This window comes from Ips typographus, linkage group LG5, assembly GCF_016097725.1.
Source record: "Ips typographus isolate SLU linkage group LG5, UJ_Ityp_2.0, whole genome shotgun sequence".
Lineage (NCBI taxonomy): Eukaryota > Metazoa > Arthropoda > Insecta > Coleoptera > Curculionidae > Ips > Ips typographus.
The window spans coordinates 8,406,702-8,426,902 of record NC_138426.1 but is presented as its reverse complement, the minus strand read 5'-3'; the positions used below and the strand labels follow the sequence as shown (position 1 = coordinate 8,426,902).

Here is a 20,201-nt window from a genome sequence, read left to right as displayed (position 1 = left end):
GGCAGACTTAAGTGTGTATGATTGAGAGCGCTACATACTGTACTGCGATAGCAAGACAGGTGGAGTTTAGCCCCTACCAGGATATCGGAAGAAGTGAAGAGCTTAAGGTTTAGCAATTCAGAATTCATTGAAAGGCAGAGAGAATGGAAAATGCAAACGGATGACACAGAAAAAGGTAGATTGAGACTATCATCTAAGGTTCTTCTTCTAATAAGCCTGTTCTCATTAACCTTCACCTGCCAGAGGCTTGTCAATATTTACTTTGGTCTACAGAGGTCACTATTGTGCATGTTCTGTATGGCATTTTCATGATTTTTAGCTACAATTTACGGTGAAAGGCTTATTCCAAGCTTGTAATTAATGGCGTTTTTGATTGACATGTTTAGCGCAAAACTGGCGTATTGCCATACTGGTTCAATGACATTTGATAGAGCAGGATATAATTACATTAATTTTGCCAATCGAAAAAGCCATAATTTCCTAACGACACGTGACTGTTTTGATTACTGTCTAGCTTAACCTTCATCTGCCAGAGGCTTGTGAAGGTCTACAGACGTCACGTGACTTTGGTGCATGTTCTGTACGGTATTTTTATGGTTTTTAGCTGGAATTTAGATTAAAAAGCATTTTCCATGCTTGTAATAGACCTTCTAAGGGTAAGGATGAATTCTTTTACGGCAAAATAGTGTTTGTTGGAGAGTCGAATATTAATTAAACCATCACAAAAAGGTTCTAAATGAAATAGTGAAGATTCTGGATTGATGGAACAAGAACTACATTCCGTCTTTCTAAGTAAATTTCCTAGTTTAACGAGACGTATCAAGTTAACGATTTTTCATTCTTCTTCTTCTTTTTTACGGTTAATTGCATGATTTACGAGTGGGTCGGTCGCAAAAGCCTATTACGCGGGGCCCGCCGTATTTCACTCTCATCTAACTTCAGAGCACTTAACTAAGGCCCGATTTATGTCCACGGCATAAATCTCGGTGGCAATTTTTTTAATAATGAGACCGGCCGTCCCAATGTGAACCCATCAGATTGGTATAGAAAAGTTTTTATTGTTTCGTCATCGTTCGGGGAACGTGTTTTTCGGAAAATTGTCCAAATTAGTGGAGCTGCCGCGTTTGCGGTTAATTGGAACGCAGACGTGCGGTTAAACAATGGGGAGATCCGAATCTAGGCCCCGGGGGGCCACCCTTAAAGGGGTGACGCCAGAGACGTACTGAGCCACCTTCGGCTGAAAAAAGCAATTTGGACGAGTGTCGAGGAAAATAAAGAAAGGTTTATTTGATTGCCGAAGTAATGACGTGCTAAACGAGTCGTTTGCTTAGAAGAGCGGCCCGGTAATTGAAAAGAAGTAACGATCGGTCGTTAAGGCCAGCTCGCCGAAACCAAAATAAAAGAAGAAGAAAAGTGCGGCTGGGTGCCCTTGAGAGGAGGGCGGAATGCAGATGAGCGTGTGCTGTATGCACGTCCAGATCGCGGGCAACCGATAACGGCCTTCCCCCCCTACGGCTTAATTTCAAAATTACAGTGTCTGTGTTTATAAAAAAAATCCTTGTATTATATAGCAGTTACTCCCGCCCCCCTCTTTCCCCACCGACCCTCCCGGTTTCTTTGTCTTTTTCTTCGTATTCGTGGACAGTGACGTCCTAATTCCGGTGCTGCCTGTTCGGCAAGAGAAGGGGGACGGTTGAATGCCGCCCCGGGGGCAGCTCCCCGTTCGATACCCCCCGAGCCTGCGCCGACGGACGTCGCGACGCAATTTTACGGGCGACGCCCCGGGCCACGCAAGGGAATTTCCCCCCTTTTCTCGTGCATGCCACGTCGAAAGCGAAAATATGAACGTTCTAGGTTACCTAGGTTACTGAAACTCCCTTAAGGGACCTATCACTCTGTTGACTATACCCTAACAAGTTCCAAAATGGCAAACTCGTTTTGATCGCCATCTTGTTTTTGCCAAAAAAGTACTCACATGTGATAATTATTATACAGGTGTGGTAAATCCAAAAGCGACCATAGGAAAACCGTGTAACGGACAGAGAAACGTAGGTAATTGCATGCGCGGGAGAACGACAGAAAACGAAAAAAATATCAAGTCGGCCATATTTTTAGCGCGCTGTTGCCAAACGCCGTAAGTAAGTTTGTCGAGAGTATTGAATACTAACGGCGTTTGGCAACAGCGCGCTAAAAATATGGCCTACTTGATATTTTTTTCGTTTTCTGTCTTTCTCCCGCGCATACAATTACCTACGTTTCTCTGTCCGTTACACGGTTTTCCTATGGTCGCTTTTGGATTTACCACACCTGTATAAGTACTTTCAATAAGGATGTGCCCTTGATGACGTGACTGACAATTATAGTGACTTGCTCTATACCAAGTGGTTGTCCAAAATCATGGAAAAAGTACAAATAAAGGAAATCTGAATATTTAGCAACCCACACTGAATAGCAAACAAAATTAGGATGACGTCATAGTTGTAAAAATTGTTGCCAAAGTGCAAAATGTATTTGCCAAAACCAAAGTCCATTCAAAACTTCATAAATCTCTCTAAGATTCCCAAAGGCTTCTATAGTCATTTTAGAAATGTCAGAAAACTAATGAAAACCATTCAAAAATTGCCAGAATCCTCTACAAGTGTTCTGAACTTTCCAAAAAATTTTAATGTTGCCAGAGACTGTTAGAATCATTTTGAAAATGCCAGAGGCTTCTAAAAACCATTCAATCCATCCTCCTAAACTTACCAGAGAAGCCTCTGAAAACTACTGAAAGCACCCAAAAGTTGCCATAAACCTCTACAAGAATTCTAAATTAAAAAAAATTATAAACTGCCAGAAGCCTCTACATTCATTTTGAAAATACTACACCATTTACACATGTAGTTTATAAAACGTCAGCTGAATTTTAGAAACCATAAGATGGATTTAAAAAATATCACTTGTATTTCAGAAAAGGTACTTTCAATTTTATAATAATAACTTTGATTTTCGAAATTGTAATTTGTATTTCAGATTAGTCACTTGTATTATAGAAAAGAGCAGTTGGATTTTAGACGTGGTCATTTGTAATTTGGAAAATTAAAGTTGAGCAAAAAAAGTAAATAGTTTAAAGAATATTTTTAATAACATTGTGGTTTAAGCAGTTCAATGAAAAATCGATTTATCTCGAAAACCGTTTATTTTATCGAAATAAACGAAAAGTACAATTTTTCGATAAAAATGTCAAGAGTATCCATTAATGGCGTTTGCAGCTGAAAATAATGACAGCTGTCAAAGTTTAAGCAAATTGTGTCTTAGGTCCAGTTAGTTCCTGCCTTTCGAAGACGAGATACCTGGTTTTCATGTCAACTAGAAGGTCTCTTTCGATAAAACATTAAACCCAATAATCATTACAATATACAAAGTGTTTCAAAAGTTACGGCCAAATACGTTAATTGGAAGACAGTTCTTTGGGGCTCAATATTTCCCTTAAGAGTGACTAAAAAATTATATGAACAAATCGTATTATTTTGACCTCCCCTGCATGCCCCCGAGAGATTGTCGTATAGTTATGGGACACCCTGTATATTTTATATAAATTAATACTCTCGATGGGCGGGTTTTTTGCTTAAAGTGATATTAAAAAAAAACAAACTAATAACCACATAGAAACACAAAAAAATCTGAAATTGATATAACGCGTTCTAAAATACATGTGACCTTTTCTGAAATACAACTTACGTTTTCTAAAACCAAATTTACGATAATGAAATACAAGTTATAGATTCTGAAATCCAACTTATATTTTCAAAATCCTAGTGATATTTTCTAAACTACATGTGTAAATGGTGTAGAGACCTCTAAAAACTACTGAAAACTACCTAAAATTTGCCAGAAGCCTCTACCAGTGCTCTAAATCTTTCAAGAACATGTTTAAAACCAACGAATTATTTTAGAAATATCAGAGTTTGACAGAAACTCAGCAATGACATCTGATCACATCAACGATTGTTACCAACCAAACTTGATTTTGGGATTTGTGATGTCATATTAGTTTTGTTTGAATTTTAGTATACTATCCTAGCCAGCTAAACCAAGAGTGATGGTTGGATATACTGGAACCCTATGGACTAATATGTGGACTACCCCTTCTTTATATTTTTACATACTGTCTTGAAAATAAGGATTTTTTTTTTCAAGAAAATAAAGAAAATTTATTTATTTAATTTATAGAAAAGGTACATTTTTGTAGGGATGTCAAGTGTTTACCATTATAGTTAGTTTTAGTAGGATTGTATGTAGTTATTAAGAAAATTAACAGTATTACTTGATGAACTTCAAAGGAGAAGGTGGGAAAAAAGGTTTTTTTTTGTTTTTAGTTGTTGATTGTCAAGAGAGACTTTTAATGAGAGCTGGAAAGTCAGTTTTCTAAAAAATTCGAGCAAAAATCAGACTATTGAAGATCAGGGGATCTTAGAAAGCTGTTTCCTTCCGGAACGGAAGTTACTGAGTGTAATACCGAGTGCTACCAGCAATTGTACCGTCTAGTCCACGTTATGACATGGAGCAGATTGTGATAGAGGACATATTCCAGAAGTGGTTAAATCGATAACCGAGGAGGCCTCCCGGCTGTTACCGATGTACAGCCTTTGCAGTTAAAAATCCACCTCAACGGAAAAAAAGAAGATTGGTCAACTGACGGTTTATTTTGGACAATTTGGACTCTTTGACGAAGAGTATTAGTTGTAAGTAGTTTGTAATTTTTTGTATTAAAGACATTTGTAGTTTCAATGATATATTTAGAAGCAGGATTTTTAGGTAGCAAGTAAGTTAGATAGGTTTAGTTATTTACCTTAAAAATAACTTGGCATCCCTATAATAGAATTTTTATTCAAGCTTATTTATTTAAATTTTCTTTATTTACTAGATTATTAGAATGAATGGTCAGGGTGAATCTGATGCCAGTTATGACGATATTATCATGCAACTAGGAGGTTAGGGAGATTTGAGTAAATCTCATCTTCAGGATGATAATAATCGTGACAATACATTCGTAGTATTTGTTTAGGCGTCACACTCAAAACAATCTTTGTCATTGTTACGTCATCCCAATTTCCCTTGATTTTCGCTATAGTTTAACATTGATGAGTGTCAGTGTTTCAATGAATCATCCCGCATATTTTTTGCATATTTCTGATAAATTAAAGAAAACGATATTTTAAAAGCTTCCTAGAAGACTTATGATCTTCATTTGAATACTGCTGAAAGACTGTTTCTTTGAAAATGTTGGTTATTGTGTTATGTTAAGTGACCCGTATAGGAGACATACATATTGAATGAAAGGGCCCAACAAGTTTTCCCCAATTACCGGAGGACAAAAGCCACTTGACGGAACGTTGTTTGTCGAAACGAGCGGCTCGTTAGCAGAATAAACACGAAGGCACACGCGCTTATTGTCAGCCCGACGCCATTTTTTTTTAATTAAGACCAAAAAATACCTCCTAATCTTCGTCAGACTAAAGTTGAAGAAACTGAAGAAAAATGATTAACGGTATATTATGTGGACACATGTGGCGGTAACAATGTGAAAAGGGCGCCTTTTGTATACGAGAGCCCATTCAATTGTCATTCATCCCCGAGCCCTTCTGCGCCAACAAAAACTGTTTTAAATTCGTTCGCGATCACTGTAATTCTGGTTTCTAATTTGAAAAGCCCCGTTTAAATAGCATATAATCCTTGGGGTCGGCCTAATTTCGTTAAAAGTTTGTTTTTTACCCTTTTGATGTCGCCCTTTGCTTCGCGGATTTAGTTAAATAACGCGTATGTTGCGATATAAGGTTTGATGATGATAATCATTAGTTAGTTAAAAGTTGCAATTTGCATGTGAAAGTTTAGATTGCAAAATGTCACAGTCAAAACAAGACTAATGGTGGGTTTATATTCATTTAAGATTTAACATTTAAGACGTATCATCTAAGAAGTAAGAAATTAAAAGTGAGGTTAACCCATAAGATATGGCGCTCCCGTTTATACTCACGTATCATTTATCATTTAACATGTATCATGTAAGAAGTGGTCTTGAAAATTGGTTATATTGTTACGGTCTGGGCCTACTATGCTCGATACTTCTTAACGAGCGCTCGCTTCGGGATGAAACCGATGCGCCGTAATATCTGGCCGGGCGCGTATTAAAGTAGGCCACAGTTAGGAAGCGCCGGACCTGGAACAATCGTTAATATTCGACGCAAATCGCGAAGCGTTTCGCGGTCATTCTAGAACGTGGTTTACGAATATAAAAGAAGCGGCGTTGACGACGGCGTAGTTAGTTAGTAGTGGTAGAGTAGTAGTGAATTTGGGAACGCGGATAAGTTTAAATAGCGGAATAATTGTGGAATTGTAGTAGTGTTTTTAGTAGCTGTGTTAATTATTGTACGGAGTGTTTTGAGGTGTAATAAATTTATTAATCGTTGAGTTAAATTGACTTTGTGTGAACCCACGGGAAAATCGTAACAATATTTTAATTAAGATTTAAGAAGTAAGGATTCTTACGTGAAAATCGTATTGCGCATGTGTTCAAAGCTATCAAATGTCAACTATGGTAATCACGTGTGTTTGAAACGTTCTCTAATTGGTTACATCTTACAGGTGTTTCTTTACTTCTTAAATGAGTATAAACGCACTTAAAAATCATAAATGATAAATCTTAGGTGATAAATATTAAATGATACATCTTAAATGAATATAAACCCACCATTAACCGAGTCAGCTTAAAAATACGTTGGTGCAATCATCGGCCATGAAATGTGTAGGTACTAAAAGACACACACAGACTTCTTCTTTTTTCATTTCGTGCAAATGTCAATCGATATAACAACCTTCTCACGGTCCTACAGTTTCGATTTCTTGTCACTTTGTCCCGTAATTTTTGTCATTATAGAAACCAAATTAAGGGTCAAATCTTGTGTGGTGTGCAGGAATGCCGAATCTAAACACGCGAAGTCAGACACGCACCGTGGTTTTTGTGCGGTGTTGGCGTTAGCTACCGATGCGTAAAATGCGTTTCGACGCACCTTTAATTAAATACTCTATCGACCCTTTTTGCGGTTATTGGATGGGCATCACGTCACGTGGGCCGTGTCAACCTAGCCACTTCAAAGGACCAGAACGGACGCTCGACACGCTCCACTTTTATTAACTTCTCTTGTCCTCTCGGTGCAAGGGTCTTATTTTGTTTATCATCCCTCCGTTTGTGACCAAAAATAAAGTTGAGGCTTCCGCGCCCGTCCGACTTGGTGCCTCTTGAAAATATTTCGTTTGCGTGTTCGGGCACAGTTAAAACCGTCCAAAGTAATCAGCGACAATGTGTAATTTTTGGACGATTCCCGTTCCTTTTTTGAATGCATAAGTAATATAAAAATTTAGGTTCATTATCGCACACATTCTTCGAGTTTTTTTCTCACGATTAGGATGAATTTAATGAAGCCGGGGCGGAATTCTTTTCCCTTTTCGTTGGATCGATTTTTTTTTTTCAGTCATCTCGGTTATTTTACATCATTATCTAGAGTCACAATATGACTCAGTAAGCTCAATTAAAGAAGCCAACTATGGAAGAGCTCTTATAGAGATGTAGCAACACTGTAACACTGTAAATTTTTTCCTTGTGACACTAAATATGTTTCTAAGTCAATAGACCACCATACCATGAGTATTTCCTGTTTTCCGTTAAAAATTGCAAGAAACGTTTTATATAGGAATAAAAATTTGCAATGTTGTCAAGTGGAGAAAATTCTGCGTCTGGGTAATGGTCAAATATTGTGTATTGGCATTTATGTAGCTTGTGACGTGATTTCAGTTTTGTTCGAATTTCACTATACTTTTTGTCAAGATAACTAAACTAATACATAAATTATAATAAATAATACATAATGTTACGATTTTCCCGTGGGTTGATACCAAGTCAATTTAACTCAACAATTAATAAATTTATTTACACTTCAAAACACTCCGTACAATAATTAACTCAGCTACTAAAAACACTACTACAATTCCACAATTATTCCACTATTTAAACTTTACCGCGTTCCCAATTTCACTACTACACTACTACGCCGTCGTCGACACCGCTTCTTTTATATTCGCAAACCACGTTTTAGAATGACCGCAAAACCCTTCGCGATTTGCCTCGAATATCAAAGATGCTTCCAGGTGTCGCTTCCTAACTGTGGCCTACTTTAACACGCGCCCGGCCAGATATTGCAGCGCTTCGATTCCATCCCGAATCGAGTGCTCGTTCAGAAGTATCGAGCATAGTAGACCCAAACCGTAACAATAATATCTGGGAAATTAAGCTTGATTTTCACTCGCAACAGGAAAACATATTGGTTATAGTGTAGTTGATTCATGTAATGCCCGGTATTACTTCAGCAAGGTGGGAGCACGCTGGCCCCGCTTCTTGTCCGGATCTTTCGTACCATCATTGTGGAGGGAGGTCATAGTGGTGTTCATTCCAAAGGTGGGTCGCTCAGACTACACTAACCCAAAGGCTTTCAGGCCGCTAAGTCTAACGAGCTTTCTACTGAAAGCTTTAGAACGACTTGTCGACCGCTACCTCAAGGAGGGATCACTAATAGCTAGACCCCTACATGAACATCAGTATGCTTATCAGAGCGGCAAGTCAACGGAATCAGCTAACACGCAGAATAGAAGGAGCTCTCGTCAGAAGGCGTAAATCTCTTGGTGCTTTTTTAGACATTGAAGGAGCATTCGACAATACCCCCTTCAATGTTATTTACCGTGCGTTGACTGAACGCATCGTTAAGCTCTCTCTAAGAGAATGGATTCGTTTCATGCTGTCCAGTCGCAGCATTCAGGTAGAAATGCACGGAGATCGGTCCATGGTGGTTGCCGCAAGGGGCTGTCCTCAGGGAGGAGTACTCTTCCCTCTGCTATGGAGCCTTGTAGTGGACGAACTACTGTGGAACCTGGCCTGTATGCACAGGCAATGCAAACGACATAGTTATTCTCTGTAACGGAACTAGGGACAGGCTTCGCGGCGCTATAGTTAGGGCGCTGCAAATGGTCGGTAACTGGTGCGATCTAGTCGAATTAAGAATCAACCCGGCAAAAGCACAGCTTATGCTCTTCAGCAGAAAGTGTGACCAAGGAATACGACCAGAGATAATCCTCTCTGATGTAACACTAAACTACAGTCAGTCGATTAAATACCTGGACGCTAAATTGTCATGGCGGGAGCACATAACCTGTAAAATCAGGAAAGCTTCATTTGCACTGTGGACTTGCAGGAGGGCTTGTGGTGGCACCTGGGTATTACAACCGAAGGTGGCCCACTGGCTCTACTGCGCCATGTCAGACTTGTACTAACAAATGGGGCCCTTGTGTGGTGGCCATGTGTGGAAAGAAGTGACGTGCGCACACAACTAGATAGGTTACAAAGGCTAGCAAGCACTGCGATAACGGGAGGCATGAGAACTGCCCCCACGAGAATACTTGAAGTGCTGCTCAACTTCCTTGGACCTTCACATAAAAATGGAAGCCATAGGGACAGCATATAGGCTGCGCACTATGGATCAATTACAAGTTTGCACGTATGGACACTCTTGTATATGGGATTGGGCCACTGAACGGTGCCCAATACTTCTTATGAGAAGTGACCATATGCCTAGAAAGCTACAGCCCTCAAACTTCCTCAAGGTTGTAATTACCGAGAGGGAGGAATGGGAGAATGGAGCTGTCCCGAGGATCGTCCGTGATGGATCCAACTGGTTTACGGATGGATTCAGTAGAGGGGAGCTGACGGGGACAGGTGTCTGCGCTGAGACAGGCCAAACAGCGAAGCACTTTGCATTGGGTACACACGCTACTGTATTCCAGGCTGAGGTGCTTGCAATCCTGTATTGTGGGCTAGAACTACTTTCGGGGCCGCAACAGGAAGACACAATTAACATTTGTTCTGACAGCCGAGCTGCCATCATGGCAATCAGTGCTGAGGTAGTGCACTCCAAATTGGCTCTGGAGTGCAAAACAAGCTGGCCCAAAAGAACGACATACGTCTTGTGTGGGTTCCGGGACATGCTGCTATTCCGGGAAATGAAGAGGCGGATCGACTGGCAAAACTGGGCACTCAGAAAGTGCCTGTTCCAGAGCCGACTGTGGGGATCGCCGATAGCAGGGATCCAGTCGCTAAAATCTTTAGCCCAGCAGCTGTTTCAAGAACGGTATGTACTCCGCCACAGGTATGAGGCAGGCCAAAGAACTCATCAGTGGCCCCTCAGTCAAAAATACGAAATACCTGCTGGAACTAAGCAGAGAGAACTTAAGGACGGTGGATCCTACTTGTCGAGGATGCTTGGAAGAGGAAGAGTCGGCAGGACACATCTTAATGTGGTGTCCAGCTTTCACTCGTTCGCGCACAACATTCCTGGGACATAGTGACGCCCAGGGCAATCACGGAGCAATCACAAGACTGGTTGGTTTTATAAAGTCGACTTGACTGCTGTAGCTACCAACAACCGGGACGTGACGGGCCCATACAGGAGGCCTATACGTTTCTGGGGCCCACCGGTTTGCCAAACAACAACATAGTTGATTCAGCATTCAACATAGAAGAGAAGCGTCAATATGCCTTAATCTAATAACAAATTACAGCTGTAATAGTAAGGTTTAAGGGCACCCTAGACTAAGTAACAATTTGACTGTAACATTTTGCATACAATCTGTCACAGTCACATCACAACTTAGTTGTGTGTAAAAAAGCAGCTTTCAGCTTGCTCACAAATCAGAAATTACTAATTCGCCTTACTTTTGCCATTATTCCTGTATCGTCTGCAAACTTTATGTTATTTACGATGGTCCATTCGTCTGACTTCTCTTTGACTTTCAATGGAATGGAAGTTGTTAGTTGTAGTACAGGTTTTTGATCACTCTGTATAACGATATAAAAAAACAGTGGAGCTATCTGCGAGAGAGTTTTAAAACAAAACTTTTTTTTAATTTTAAATTTAAGTTGAGCTAGTTAGGTGGGTTTATTAACAAACCTCGCGGTATTAGAGGGGTAATAAATAATCCTTGTCAGATTTAATTATTGTCCGTATAGAAAAAATTACGAAGAGCAACAGGTAATCGCGTGTGAAACGACCTAATCAATCAAAAAAGGAAACGCACCAAATCGGACCATCTATCACGGTTTTGTCAAGAAAATTGGGGCCGTTTTCCATTACGGAATTTTTCGGCGATGATTTAGGGTGCCGATTTATTGTTATTAAACCCATCCGGGCTCGATCGACTTGGTAATCGATCGTTCGTTCTTCTTTTCGTAGAAAGTAAAGTAAGTAAAAGACACCAAGGCAAGTCAAACTTCACCAAACGTCCCTTTCGATAATTTTTTTCCAACTTAGTTGGGTTCTCGTGATGATGATTTATTAAAACCTTTTTTAAACATTTTTCTAGTTAATAACGGTGTCGGACAGACTGAATTCACTTTTTTTGTGATATATTTTAGTGGTGTATGCGAGACTGAAACGCCGATTTAATGGCTATCATTAATAGTCGTTCGGACGCGTTATTTACCTGGCCCTATGCCCGATTTATAATCCCGTCGATATCTACGGTCGAATTTAATATTATTTATCACTGTTTTTAGGCCATATAAGGACCACCCTTTTTCTTGACTAAGCTTTGTGTATATGAACATCATTCACCATAGAAGAACGAACGAAGTGGTTTTTCGGTAGCTAACACCAAATTGCTTACACCCTCTTCATCCAACAAACTATTTACAAAAGCACAATAAGTTCCTTTTTTAGGACTCAAATAACGGCAATATAAGTAACAGTGCCGCGTTTAGAAAAAAAAAGCGGCAACAAGAGAAATCAATCAGGATTGCGAAAAGGGGGCGCAGGCCCTTTATGATACGCACGGCTAAAACAAACAACCTCGAGGCTAAAAAGGATTTTTCGATCCGCGTCCGCCCTTTTCGATGCAACTTTCCCCCTTTAATTAGGGCCTCGTTTGACTAAAATAGAGCAGTGCCCGATCGGTCGGGTTCAGGTCGGGTGGGCGGTACGGCCCCGCGAACCGTAAAGTGATATTTTTCGTTGTCGTCTTTCGGGGCGATTTTGATCTCGCGGCGATTTTACCTGACCGAGCGTGTATATAAAGACCACTTATTAGGGGCCCCCTCGTGCATGTTTAACCCCGGTTTTTCCTTCAAAATTTGTGGGAGTTTACTGTGGGGCGGTCATTAAGGCATTCGCCGAATTTTTTCGCTCTTCAAGATTCTCTTGTTCGCACGTTTATACTATATCGAGACAAGATAACCCCCCTAATTTTTTTTTTAAACTTTCCGACCAGGATTAACCTGTCATTATATAGGAACGTGTTCTCTACATTTCTTGGAATCGGATCTATGTAAAACTTTAATAATGACAACTGTCAAAATATTTGACTTATTAAGGAGCCAAACTTGAAATTTTCCAGTTCAACTGTCTACAGAATTGATATGGTTAATTAAATTTTTACGAATTCATCCTAATCGTTCATTTGGTCATTCTGAGTATTGTAAAAATCTCACACGATATTATGGTGTATTATTCTGGATATTAAAAGTTTTTCACTTTCACAGAATCTATCAATTGAGTACCTATATTAGTACCCACCTTAACCCTAAATAATGAAATTTATAAGGATAAAAGGTAATCAGTTCCTTTATCACCAAAAAGGTTTGTTACATAACAATTACTCGTCAAAGAGAGCACAGTCATCTTACTGCTCAATAATAGACTAATTTTAAATCCCATCTTGTGGAGAAATCGCTAGTATTGCTAAAATACCAACATCCGAATAACGATTAAAACAAATTCGAGACAAAGACAATGTCTAATGAGCAGGACAATGAAAGCAACAAGTAGAGTAGGATAAGTAGGTCAATTGAGGCTAAGCCTATGGCGAGAAGCACTCACTGCGCCTCTGCCGCAGGCAGCCAGTGACGCAATTGAACCCAAATTTGTGTTTAACAACAAAATACAAATAAAACAGAACTCAGAGTCAGATGTTGCAAATGCAATACGTATTTACACAGACGGCTCAAAAACCAAAGAAAGCTCAGGATGTGGAGTTTACTCTAGGTCACGGATTAAGTGGGGAATGGGAAAAAATACCAGCGTGATTCAAACGGAACTGGCTGGTACCTCAATCGCCACAAAAGAACTAACCAGAGTAGATATTTCTCGCAAAAACATAATAATCTGCACGGACAGTAGACAAGTCCTATTAGCCCTGAACAGACAACGTGTTACCTCAGGGCTAGTACTAGAGTGCCACCAAGACTTAGCTAACGCCTCGGCAGATAACAATATTGTTACGGTTTGGGCCTACTATGCTCGATACTCGATGAAACCGATGCGCCGCAATATCTGGCCGGGCGCGTATTAAAGTAGGCCACACTTGGGAAGCGGCATACCTGGAAGAATCGAGGCAAATCACGAAGCGTTTCGCGGTTATTCTAGAACGTGGTTTGCGAATATAAAAGAAGCGGTGTCGACGACGGAGTAGTAGTGTAGTAGTGAATTTGGGAACGCGGTAAAGTTTAAATAGTGGAATAATTGTGGAATTGTAGTAGTGTTTTAGTAGCTGAGTTAATTATTGTACGGAGTGTTTTGGAGTGTAAATAAATTTATTAATTGTTGAGTTAAACTGACTTTGTGTAAACCCACGGGAAAATCGTAACAATATTATCCTGAGATGGGTTAAAGGGCACGATAGGAGCAAAGGAAATCGCATTGCCGACTCTTTAGCCAGGGAAGGGGCTGGACTAAAAATTTTAGGACCCAGTGACACCTACGGTCTGATGACTTCGATAATTGCGGAACTAGCCAAACGCTAAAATCCCTAAAGAGATGAGATGGAATCAAAGGATGCAGTTTTGTCAGGATCACCCTGGGAAGCTGGCGCCGAAGAAATATTTGGCAATGACCAGGAAAAACCTACGTTTAACAGTAGGATTTCTGACTGGCCACTGTCAGCTAAGGAAACACCTCCATACTATGGGGCTAGTGGACACACCTCTATGCAGGATGTGTGAACAAAAAGATGAATCGTCAATAAGAGAGTGTGTGTTCGGTGAGTATCGGTCTACACCTGCCGACATAAAAGAGATGCCCCCTAGTGACCTGTCCACCTTCCTGGGAAAGGCAGAATGGACGGTGACCTAGGTGGACAATGCGGGAGGATGTACAATGGATCACATGTGGCCTAAATGCTGTGGGTCTACACTCACCCTCCCCACTCTACAGATACAGAAGTAGTATGAGACACGAGGATGTTGTGTTGTACTCTGTGATCTATAATTATCTAGCAGAGTCTTTCAGAGAAAAGTCTTAGAATATCCGCTACTGTCCTTAAATGTTAGGTAATAAGTATCATTATCACTAATACTCTACTATTATACAACAGCTCAGAAGACCTGTAAATCCTTTTAGAGAGCATTAATAAGGAAAGCAAATGATACATTTCCAATTGGACCAAAATGAGGAGGTAAAGATTTGTGAAATACAGGTAGTACACAAATAGGATGTTGGTCATTACAGTAAGTTTTCTAGAATGTTATGTACGGTACATCGCCATAACATGAAATGTGGCTCCAAAGACGCATACTTAAAATTTCTTGGACTGATGAAGTCACAAATGAAGAATCATCAAAGTAAGAAAAACTTTGGAAAGACAAATACTGTCTCTTACAAATAATAATCATGCAGGGAACAAAAGGGTAGGAAAAAAAACGAAATCTAAAGGCTAAAAAATATTAGATTATCAGTTGTTCTACGTTGCCAGGGTTAGGAAAACGTTTGGAGAAGCCTATCTTCATCAAGGAAGACGACAAATGGAGAAGAAGAATACAGGGTGATTCAAGTAATGCATCTTAGTAAAAATTCTGTAATGTTTGGTTTTGCGGTTTAATCTGACTTTCAAGTTTTATATTTTGTGAGAGAACGACCAAGAAGTCTACCTTTCCCTGGTTGGTTCGAGTCCTGCTGAATGTTAACTTATGTCCAAACGTCAAAAATGACCTTCTTTCATTTAGTATATTTCCGGACAATAAGTCACTTTTTGTTTTTTTTTTATGTTACTCTGCTTGAAGATTTGTTGGTTCTTAGTTAGGCGCTTAGTACGGTAACATAATATGCACACATCTCGCGAAATGTATGGCAATTTGCCAGCTGGTTGGTGCTAAAGTCAAAACTGATTAATGGCGTCGAAAGCAGCGTAATTACGATCCTGGATCGGGCCAAATAACACGAATCGCGGACTAATTGCCCGGAATGACTGCAATCAGGACCCGGCCCTGGCATCAACTCATCACGCCACCCAAATTACGAGATAATTATTTAAAATCGACCAATCGAGTTGCTCGTTAATTGATCCAATTAAGACGTTATCGGGCGTTAGCTACCTGTCCTCCCCCCCGCTCGAAAAAATGACACGGCGCGCTGGGTGGACGCCTCACACGGGGTGGTAGCAAACGCCAGAAGAGCACGATGGCGGAAGGCCTCCGGCCAGTGCGATAACAATTAAAAATGGGCACGCTGAAGATAATTCGAAACGTCCGTAGTGGTAACATGCGAAATCGTAGAGAGGCGGACAAGCACTCGCGGTAATGGCGATATAAATTCCAGATAGGCATTCAGCCTCGGGTTGTCCGTTTTCGTTCGGCAGGTGCAATACTTACGTCGCTAACGTAGGCGTAGCCGAGGCCGGATTGCCCAAGGCCTCAAAACGATTTCGTGCTTCTACATTTGTTATGAGTCTTTTGTTCCGAGCGAAACCACGCCGGGTAATTGCTTCGCGTTCAGCGTCCACCAACTCCTTCAAAGAGCTGGCCTATGGCTGGACATTGTTTAAAGAGCTTGGTAGCTGACGCCAAAGTTCCAGTTAATGGTCAGTCTTCAAATTCACAATTGGTTATGAAAAAACTTGTTCAAACATCCAACATCCTCTTACCTGCCTCTTGGTGGCTTCAGCCTCTGTGACTTATCCAAGAATATCTAAAAGTTTCATCATTACTCTAATACTTCTCCACTCCACTTGGCAGATCACGTTCCAGAATCATTTTGTTCATAGAACAACTTCTTCATCTTCAAAATTCTTTCTGAATCTGATTCTGCCCAGTTGATCGTGTGATACTGCTTAACATACCTAAAATTGTTTACACTTTAATGTGGACATTATCTACTCCATGGCGCAATACGAACAATCAAAATCTACAACCTCTTTGGATTTTTTTGATCGATGATGTTGAAAGAACCCAAAACGATCAAATCTTATAATTACGGAGCGGTAATACGATTCGAATTAGGGGGTCGAGCAAGGGAGTAAAGCACGACGCCACGTCTCAAATTATATACACACACACACACGAAACCGAAAGGGTTCCCCGAACGATGACGGCGGCTTTTTGAGGTTATGAATTATTGTCGTTAACCTATTAATTAGTGGTGCCTTACGGTGCGGTACCCACGCTGGTACCTCTCGAAAAAAAAAAAAACGGGATTAAATCTAAAAAGTAAACATCGTCATGCTTGTCAGTTGGATGGAATTGAAGAAGGAACAGGTTCCCCGAACCTATTGAAATCCCCCTGGGAATCGCGCAACCTGCTGCACACAATGGGAGCCGGCTTGCCCTCCGGACTTGGATCCGCTCGATATTTTTTTTTGTAATCGATTCCGCGGCCAACGGTAAGGCACCCGACTGAAAGCAATTACATATACGGAATGGGCGACTAATTTCGTTTGATGCGCTTCACCTGCTCAGTTTTTTCACTTCGGAAGGTTAATTAATAATAATTTCCGAACACCCTGTATTCAGAACTTAAGTTTAGTGTTTTAAGATTGTTTCATGGGTTACAAGTGGTGGACTCTGGTTTTTGAAATTAAACATGTTCATATTGATAACCGCTTATTGACATTTGACACAATGACAGGGCTCAACTCTGTCAAAGTTGAAATTGTCTTGACCCTAAATTTTGACCTTGAAAATTATCTCAGACGTCAAATTTTATCTGTTATTACGATTTAGTTAAAAAAATAGTCAAAACAGTCACGTGACCCAAATGAATACAGTTTTGAAATTGAACATTTTCTGAGACCTCAAATTAAGTCTGTCAAAGAAACTGTGGTGAAAAGTGAACTGTCAAAAGTTCGAATTGACAAAAATTTAGTTTTAAAATTATTAAAGCAGTCACGTGACCCTAAAAAAATGAATTTGACGAATGTCAACTGTTAACTGGATAAAACAATTGATGTTAAGAAATAGTTAAAATAGTAGTCACTGATTTGAGCTGTTAACAAATGATATTTAAAAACCTCCTCATTTGACAATTGACATACATACTTTTATTTTGACTTTTGACATAATTTATGACGTTGACGTTTCAATTGCTGGTAGGGTTGACTTTTGTTTTTGCAGGTTTAGATTCCAAACTAGAGCGTTGCTGTACCGTCTAAATGACGTTTAATAGAGAAGGATACACATACCACTAGTTGGGATAACGGGGGTGGCTGTGCGTAATAGGTGCATTACAACGTTGCCAAGGGCATCAAAAATAAGTTGGTAGTAATTATTTATTGACGATTGTTATAAAAATTATGCTATAATTTTTTATAAATGGATATTATTATAGTTAGGTAACAAATTTTTCCAGAAAATTTTGGAAAATCTGAAAAATCAAAAATAATTAGTTTTTTACATGTTTGTATTATTAACTTGAAGGTATTTAGTCAGTTGAGGTTAATTTTGAAAATAAAAAATTTTTACTTGACATTTCTTGACAATTCTAGTTTTTACTTTTTCAAGATCAAACCAGACCATTTTGGATTTTCCGTAACCAAAGTGATTTTTTTTAACTAATTTGAACCTGGGAAACACAAATCTGACGTCCATTTTGCTCTAACTAGCACCGTTTTCGAGATGACCTTGAAATTATGTCAATTTTGACACTTTAGGGCGTGGCACCCTTGCAAAACAACATTTTGAAAAATGACACTTTACGTCATTTTTGTACTATCTGAAGGTATTTAAGCAGTTAATGTTGAAAATAAAAAAAATTCAGACCTCTAACCTGAAAACGATCCTGAGATATTGAGCAAAAAACGAGAAACAACCTTGACGTCCTCTAGCGGCTAAACGGGGCAACTTAGCCATGCCCGCTCAACGTCACGTGATAGCTTTTAGTTCATTAGCTTTCTTTTGTTATACGGTGTGTTTATACAGAGTGTTTCAAATAAGCGAGTTATGGATGATTTTCTGGAAAAGTGCACAAAAATTGAATCTAAATTAGGGATTTTTTGGGCCTACTATACTAACGGCGACCATTTTGGATTTTCTTCAATCAAAGTGATTTTTTTTAACTAACTTGAACCTGGGGAACGCAAATTTGACGTCCATTTTGCTCTAACTGGCACCATTTCGGAGATGACCTTGAAATTATGACAATTTTGACACTTTAGGGTGTGGCACCCTTGCAAAATGACATTTTGACAAATCACACTTTAAGTCATTTTTGTACTATTAACCTAAATTTATTTAAGCAGTTGAGGTTAATTTTGAAAATAAAACATTTTCTGAAAAAATCAGAAGGTATCACCTTTGAATTGAAAATTCTTGACAATTCTAGTTTTTAATTTTTCAAGGTCAAACGGTGCATGGTACCAAAAAAGTGTATAGAAAGTAAAAGTTGCATCTCATCGAGGTGGATTTGTAATAACAATTTCAGACCTATAACCTGAAACGTTTTTGAGATATTGAGCAAAAACTGTAAAAAAACGAGAGTCAACTTTGACGCCCTCTAGCGGGTAAACGGGACAACTTAGCCGTGCCCGCTCAACGTCACGTGATAGCCCCGTTCATGAGCTTTCTTTTGTTATACGGTGGTTTCATACAGGGTGTTTCAAATAAGCGAGTTATGGACAATTTTCTGGAAAAGTGCACCAAAATTTGGCTCAAATTGGAAATTTATGTTTTCGAGGAGGATAGTCAAAGTAAGGCTGCTAGAGCAAAAACAATTGAATATCGATACAAACATTTTACATCAAGTAGGCCTAGAATTTGACGTAGATTCCAAAAAACGTATAAAAAATTATAAGTTTGGTTTGTTGCTCAAATTTGGGACACCCTGTATACTGATGGATTTTTTTTATAAAATGAAAATTACACTAACAAGTTACAAGGATGTTATAAATTCATTGAATCATCCTGTAAATTACTCCATTGTATTGTCAATAACTCGGTTATTTTGATAATTATAGGGTGGTTCAATATACCAATTTGTAGCCCTTTAAATTCTCTTTTGACCATCCTGTATAGCGTTTTCACCTAAAATGTCGAATAACTGAGTTATTTACTGTTAAAACTGAGTTGGTTGATTTTGACAGTTTTTACTGTTACAGCCCATAACTCTGTTATTTTAACAGTTACAGGGTGGTTTAATATACTGATTTGTAGCCCTTGAAATTGTCTTTTGATCACCCTGTATACCATATATAGTAGAAATGTCACGCTACCGAAAGATTAAAGCTTTTATACCGGGAATGTGTTGTCCAGTAGGGATAAATTTATATTTTTTGAAAAAATTTTATTATTTTGAAAAGTGTTGAGGTTAGGTATACAACAGTTTTCAGAAAGTTTCCGGTAATTTTCCGGAAAAAAATTGGAGAATCTGAAAATTCAAAAATAAATCGTTTTTTAATTATAATAATTGTACAACAATCCAATGTACTTTTAATCATTTGCACCGTCGTTTTGCAAACCGAGCTTCATTTAAGTGTGGGTCAGACTGTGACAGTACACGTGAAAAAAGTCACAAGTCTAAACCACACTCAACTTAAAAGCTATGCTTAGATGTCTTAAATTATCTCCTTAGAATGCATGATAAGTTTGACAATAACAATGACAAGTTTGACAGTTATTTTCCCTATCAAGGAAAATTTTCCGGTAAATTTCCAAAAATTGTTTACTTCTCTGATCAAACTAGTATAATAACCATAAAGAAGCAAACTAGAACAAGTTAATACAACAGTAATTTTTGGAGAGCTTCCATAAAAGCTAAAGGAAGATTTGGATTTGTCATCTTTAAGATCAGTGAGATTATAGTCTTTTGGTTTAGGAGCCTGTCGTACAAGATATGGTTCAATCTGAAGTTTAACTGTACAAT

The 20,201-nt window shown here is 39.1% G+C and overlaps 1 long non-coding RNA gene across 2 annotated transcripts in view; it reads right to left on the bottom strand.

The window, feature by feature from the left end:
- LOC145729955 (uncharacterized) overlaps positions 1–20,201 on the bottom strand; it is a 66,034-nt gene that overhangs the window by 15,251 nt on the left and 30,582 nt on the right. For both annotated transcript variants that reach the window (XR_014178485.1, XR_014178486.1), the window contains exons 7-8: positions 15,994–16,188; positions 15,722–15,936 (exon numbers count right to left, since the gene is read on the bottom strand). This is a non-coding gene — a long non-coding RNA (uncharacterized LOC145729955). The remainder of the gene's footprint in view (positions 1–15,721; positions 15,937–15,993; positions 16,189–20,201) is intronic.